Source organism: Acinonyx jubatus, chromosome A1 (genome assembly GCF_027475565.1).
Source record: "Acinonyx jubatus isolate Ajub_Pintada_27869175 chromosome A1, VMU_Ajub_asm_v1.0, whole genome shotgun sequence".
Classification (NCBI taxonomy): Eukaryota; Metazoa; Chordata; class Mammalia; order Carnivora; family Felidae; genus Acinonyx; species Acinonyx jubatus.
The window spans coordinates 59794858-59800857 of record NC_069380.1 but is presented as its reverse complement, the minus strand read 5'-3'; the positions used below and the strand labels follow the sequence as shown (position 1 = coordinate 59800857).

Here is a 6000-nt window from a genome sequence, read left to right as displayed (position 1 = left end):
CCAAATCACCAGAAACCGTAGGAGTCTTGTGAATATAGAATGCTTATAGATCAACAATGCTATTTGAGGAGTTTGGGGAAAATAGCATCTCATTTTGTCAGAAATGGATTAATGTCTCTACTGAGGCATAGAATTTTGAAAGATGTGCAGTTATTTCACTGAAGTTTAACTGGACATAGACAGTTAAGGAACAATTTCTGCAGCTGTACAGTTTCTTTTTTTTTTTTTATAGCTTTTTGAAATCAGTCAGAAAATGGTCTCCCTGGTTCTGGCAGTTAAGTGCTGCATGTTATCCAGTAAAGAAATTGCTCAGTGAAAATTTTAGTTCTCCTGGCACCTCCCCACCCCCCCTCCACCACACACACACACCAAAGTTCAGAATCAAAGTACACTGTAAGATGCTGACAGTTCCAGAGTATAAAAACCTGTGCTACAAACAGAAAAGGGCAGTCTATTAGGGAATATGTTAGAAGGCCCTGAAATGAAGTTTGATTGCAGCAAAGCCTCATGAGTAAGAATTAAGGATAACCTGACATTGCTTTTTAATGCATCCTGCTTTAAATGCAAGGAGGAGTTTTGCAGAGAATCATTTTCTCAGAAATCAGTAAATTTAAAGGAACTACTCCAGGAAAAAAAAAAAAAGGAAAAAAGAAGTGAAGCATTACTATAAAATTTACTGAGTCATTAGTGGAAACATTTAAGAATGTTGGAAGCAGATAAAAATTGGAAGCAGTTACACCTTTGTATTCCTTTAACTGGCAGACTAAAGTTGAAAAGAATTCGGTATTACCTGAATGAAAGCTCTTTACTAAAAAGGTTAAGTGTGATTGACTGCAAAAATATCCCTATCTATCCTGGTCTTATCCCACAGTGTGATTTTGCTGCTCCTCCCATCAAGAGGTAGAACTACTCTTTCCCCACAGCTTGCATTTGGCTGACATTATGACTTCATTTGGCCAAGAGAACATAGTGGTGTGGAAATATATAAAGACCACCTAAATGACAACAAGCAAAAGCTATTCAGAACTTGCTATAACGAGGGAGTCAGCCACTATCACTTGTGTTTTGGCAAAGACTCAAAGGCAGGCAAGAGTGTGGTAAAGTGTTACAGCAGAGGGGTGAGTGGAAAGGAAAGGTTTCAGGTACACACTGATGAGAGGCTGTTGGCATGGGGACACTGTAGGCAGGCTAACCAGAAGTTGGGACACTGATTGGCTACAGGTATATGTTTGGCTGAAAGTTGGGACAAAAATTAGTGAAGCTGTCCCTTCTTAATCCAGTCTTAGCCACTTAAGGCTGATTATTACAGGAATTATTGTTCAGCTTCCTGAACTGGTTATTGCAGATTGTGGGTCAGAATTCTATTTCTGCATATAGTCTAGCAATTTTCCCTTTGCTATATTCAGGCTCTCATTGGAACAACAGTTGGGCAGTGTAAGCCTAGGCCTCCAGAATTCAAGGACTACCTTTGGAATCTGCTATTGCTTTGTAAGCAAGCATGAAGTAGTCCATTAGTAGTTAAGAAGCCATGTGGTAGAAAGCTCAACTACCCCAACCAAGGCTAGCCCAGATCAGCCTACTGTCTGGGTGACTCACAAAAATGGTAGAGCCCACAGCCATAGCAGAGGGTCTGTCTGCCCAACACACATAGTACAGATGCAGGAGTGAGCTTAGCTGAGACCATAATTGCGTGTTAGAATCATGAGTAGTAATAACTGCTTATTGTTTTAAGCCACAGAACTATAGGCTACTTGTGACTGTAAATTTAGTATGTATTTACTGTATAATTTGAAAAATTCACAACCCAATTAAGTCCCAAGTCTTTCAACTAACTTGAGAAAATTCTCAGGCTTGAAAATGCAAAGGCAGAATTGAGACTACAGATTTTTGAAATTAAGATTTATATCCTAACCCTTCATTTGCAAAATGTGGAAACAAAGCCTTTAAATTCCACTCCTTTATAGATACTCCTTGTGCATGGCACAGTGACCGTTTGGTTGTTCTTTGTATAAGTCACATCCTACTGATATAACTAGGAAGAGGAAAGTAACTCCTTTGGATCTTCAGTCACTTGAGAGGTTCAAGAAAGGAGTTGTAGACCATTAAAATGTTAGTGTCATTGCTTTGGGCCCACACATAATTTGAGTTTTATTTTACCAGGGCTTAAGTGATCAATAATTGGTTTTTAAGTTTCCTAGCAGGTTGGCTGTGTCAGATCCAAGTTTCCCCCCCCAGTGGGAAGGCCCAGCAGCAGCACTGATATGGTAACTTCACCTGAGTGTTCTCCTGACATTACTTTGGTTCTTCATGCCTTGGCTTCTTCTTGCCAAGCTTGGTTTTGGAGCCCTCCTACTGAATCTGTAGGTAGCCAATATATTGCCAAAATAACTTGCTGCCTAGCTGGAGTCTGTTTCTGGCTCTTTGGAACAAAGAGCCCTTGACAATGTGATGAGGCAACTAGACCTCTTCACTAACAAACAGGTTTGCAGGAGTTGGGGGCAGGGGGGCAGTGGGAACCAAGTTTAGGTAAGGAAATAATCTATTCAGGCCAATATTTTCCCAGCCCAGATTATACTAACCTTCTGATCATAATAATCTCCATCTATCCTGGGCACTGCTGTAATCAGGGACTTTAAGCCTTAATATCAACCTCAAGTTCTTGGTCTTTTCTTACATATACTAAGACCATTTCAATTGCTACATCCATACTACTTATAGATGAGACCTCCCCACCCCATCAGCAGTCTATAAAATCTATAGACCCCTCCACCTTATACACCTAGAAATGCTCTAAAGCAGAGTCACCTTTTCCTTATTTATGTAGTTTATTCTGGTTAATTTCCCTCCTAGAATATGAGCTCATAGGACCTCACTTCTTAAGTCATTGTTAAACATCTTGTTCTCATTAACCAGTACCTATGTCATAATGGACTCCAAGGATACAAGGATAGGCAGCTTTCATTGTAACCAAAAACAAAAACAGAAAAAAGAAGAAGGGTGCCTGACCAGGTGTGTTCCTATAAATTACAACTTTTATATTAAAGTTATGGATTCTCACAGGTAATGAAGTAGTCCTATATCTGGTTCAAGTCTCAGCAAGAATTTGGAAAAGTGATTTGATTTCTCCCAGAGTCATTTATTCCATCTATGATTTGAGATCAGAATGGAAGATATCTAGGAGTATCTGCAGCACTATAATTTTTAAGTAAACTATAATTATAAGCTATTGAATGAAGAATTTTAGGTATTCTAGTTATTTAATGAAGCTAATGGACAATGTTATGCTTCATATTTAATGAATCACATTAATAGGTAACATGAAGTTAACTAGTCATTACTCAAAAGTAAAAGAAAAATATTTTATAAAATGATGTTTTAGGATTTTGGGGGAGGATTTTATGAATCTTAGTTTTAGAGAAGGCAAAAAAGTTCTTTTAAGACTGTCTTCTACATACATTAATGATGGTTCTGTTTATGGATTAAGATAGTATAAGTATTTTTAGAGAGCATGAGAAATTGCCATTAAGAAAACCATTTTCCAAGTCTGACTGATACATAGTCAAGGGACTTCTAGATACACTGAAAATGCTTATCAAGTGCCTAGTTAGCACAGAAAAATCTGCAAAGTACCTCTGAAATATTCTGATTTATGAAAGAATGCTTAAGATTCTCACTGACTCAGTCAGGTGAATGGTGTTAATCTGTAGGTGAAGAATTTGATATCCTTAGGACAGTAAGGATCTGAAGCCCATACTAATGTACATAAAAATAATTACCCTTTTCCTTAAGCATTAAGGAAATTTGGAAAAATAAGTTTCTAATACTGCATGTTTACTGTATATGTTCAAATATTTGATTAAGCACTTTTAGAGAAGCTTATAAGACCGTGTATAATCTCTCCTCTTAATTATTCCCTTTGAGGTGCATCATCTAATGTAATTGGTAAGATCCTTGGTAGTACATATTTTGGAGTATTTTGAAATCTTCAATTAATCCCTTTAACTTGATAGGGGAACAGCACATTTGATGTCAGCCAAAGGACAAGTAGTGCTTCATTTGATAATCTTAAGTGTTAATGAATATAGTAATGAACAGAAAGGATCATAAATTGTAGGTTAGTCTGTAGTTCTATTTACTTACATCTTAATTACAGAATTTAACAAAATCCTTTTAAATTAAACCCACTTTAAGTCAACAAAACTTGTAGAGACGCCCAAAGGTAAAAATGAAAAAAAATTCTAATACAAATCCTATCACAGCCAGGTGTAAGTTTTCAAATTGCTGCCTTTGCAATGAGGTAATCCCAGTGGGAAAGGATACTGAGTTTATTTAAATTTTTGAATGCCTGGGTATTTGGATTTCCAAGACAGTTATAATTATGCTTGTTTCCCATACTTAATATAGTTTCCACTACCTTAATTGATAACATTCTGTGTTAGACCTTTTTCTGGTAGCATAGCAAGTTAAAATACTAAGGAATATTGTATAGTCTTTGCATATCTCTCTTCAATCACCTGACCTCATGGCCATGTAAGTTTGACTAGTTTTCTGAAAGTGTTAAGAATCCTATTTCTGCCAGTTTAGTTTTCCCCCCTGCATTTTTCTCAAAAAGTACAAAGAATAAATGCTTTCATGGGATTAGCATTTAAAAGTGCTAATAGCAGCACTCTCAACAATAGCCAAATTATGGAAAGAGCCTAAATGTCCATCAACTGATGAATGGATAAGGAAATTGTGGTTTATATACACAATGGAATACTACGTGGCAATGAGAAAGAATGAAATATGGCCTTTTGTAGCAACGTGGATGGAACTGGAGAGTGTGATGCTAAGTGAAATAAGCCATACAGAGAAAGACAGATACCATATGGTTTCACTCTTACATGGATCCTGAGAAACTTAACAGAAACCCATGGGGGAGGGGAAGGGGAAAAAAAAAAAAAAAAGAGGTTAGAGTGGGAGAGCGCCAAAGCATAGGACACTGTTAAAAACTGAGAACAAACTGAGGGTTGATGGGGGGTGGGAGGGAGGGGAGGGTGGGTGATGGGTATTGAGGAAGGCACCTTTTGGGATGAGCACTGGGTGTTGTATGGAAACCAATTTGACAATAAACTTCATATTTTGAAAAAACTTCAATTTAATTAAAAGACAAAAAAATAAAAGTGCTAATAGGAGAAAAATGTAATGCCTCATACTAAAGACATTTAAAAAGAGGCAATACGACCAGCAGAATTAAGTCTTAAAATAGAATTCACCTATGCCCTAAAGTACTGGAAGCAATGTATTAAGACAGCCAGGAACTGAACTACCAGAATTTAGAAATACTACTGAAACAAGTTAATTGATTTAAGAAACTGCTCTAAAAACCAGTTACTAATGAGTATAAAGAAGTGTAGACAGTTACGGAATGTGATTATTACTATAGAATATGTACAGGGTTTTAGAATCAAAGACGGTAGCAGAGTAGGAAGACCCTAGGCTCTTCTGGTCCCACAGACTAGATAATTATCAAGTCATCCTAAATACTCCAGAAAAAAAATCAATCTGAAGACAGAACAAATTCAACAACTAAAGGGAAAGAGACCATGTAAGAAGTATGTAAATATGGTTTAAGGAAGAAATGGATCATGGGTGCTACTGAGGGGCGGGAGCTGTGGTCACAAATAAAGGGAGGAGTGGAGCACACAGGGTAACGAACAAGAATATTTCCCCAAAGCCATTGGCTTAGAAAACAAGAGGGGTTGAATTTCACAAGTTCTTACACCCAGCAGGGCATAATGCCTGGAGTTTAAAGGTCAGAGAGTTTGGCTTAGATAGATTCCTGAAGGCAGTGTGCTGCTCCTGGGTAGAAGGCAAGCAAACAATGTGGGGGAATATATCATGGACACAGCAATATGATGAACACCCAGGGCACACAAGTCAGATTATTCACTCTTGGAGAGTATCCCTGGGAGGCAACATTCACAGAGACCCCTCTCCTGGAACAAGGAAGCTGGCTGG

At 37.7% G+C, this 6000-nt stretch overlaps 1 long non-coding RNA gene across 6 annotated transcripts in view; it reads left to right on the top strand.

Annotated features, from left to right (window-relative positions):
- The first annotated feature begins 2942 nt into the window (after positions 1–2942).
- The window catches only part of LOC128314489 (uncharacterized), a 362097-nt gene continuing 359039 nt past the window's right edge, over positions 2943–6000 (top strand). For all 6 annotated transcript variants that reach the window (XR_008296196.1, XR_008296207.1, XR_008296209.1 and 3 more), the window contains exon 1: positions 2943–3009. This is a non-coding gene — a long non-coding RNA (uncharacterized LOC128314489). The remainder of the gene's footprint in view (positions 3010–6000) is intronic.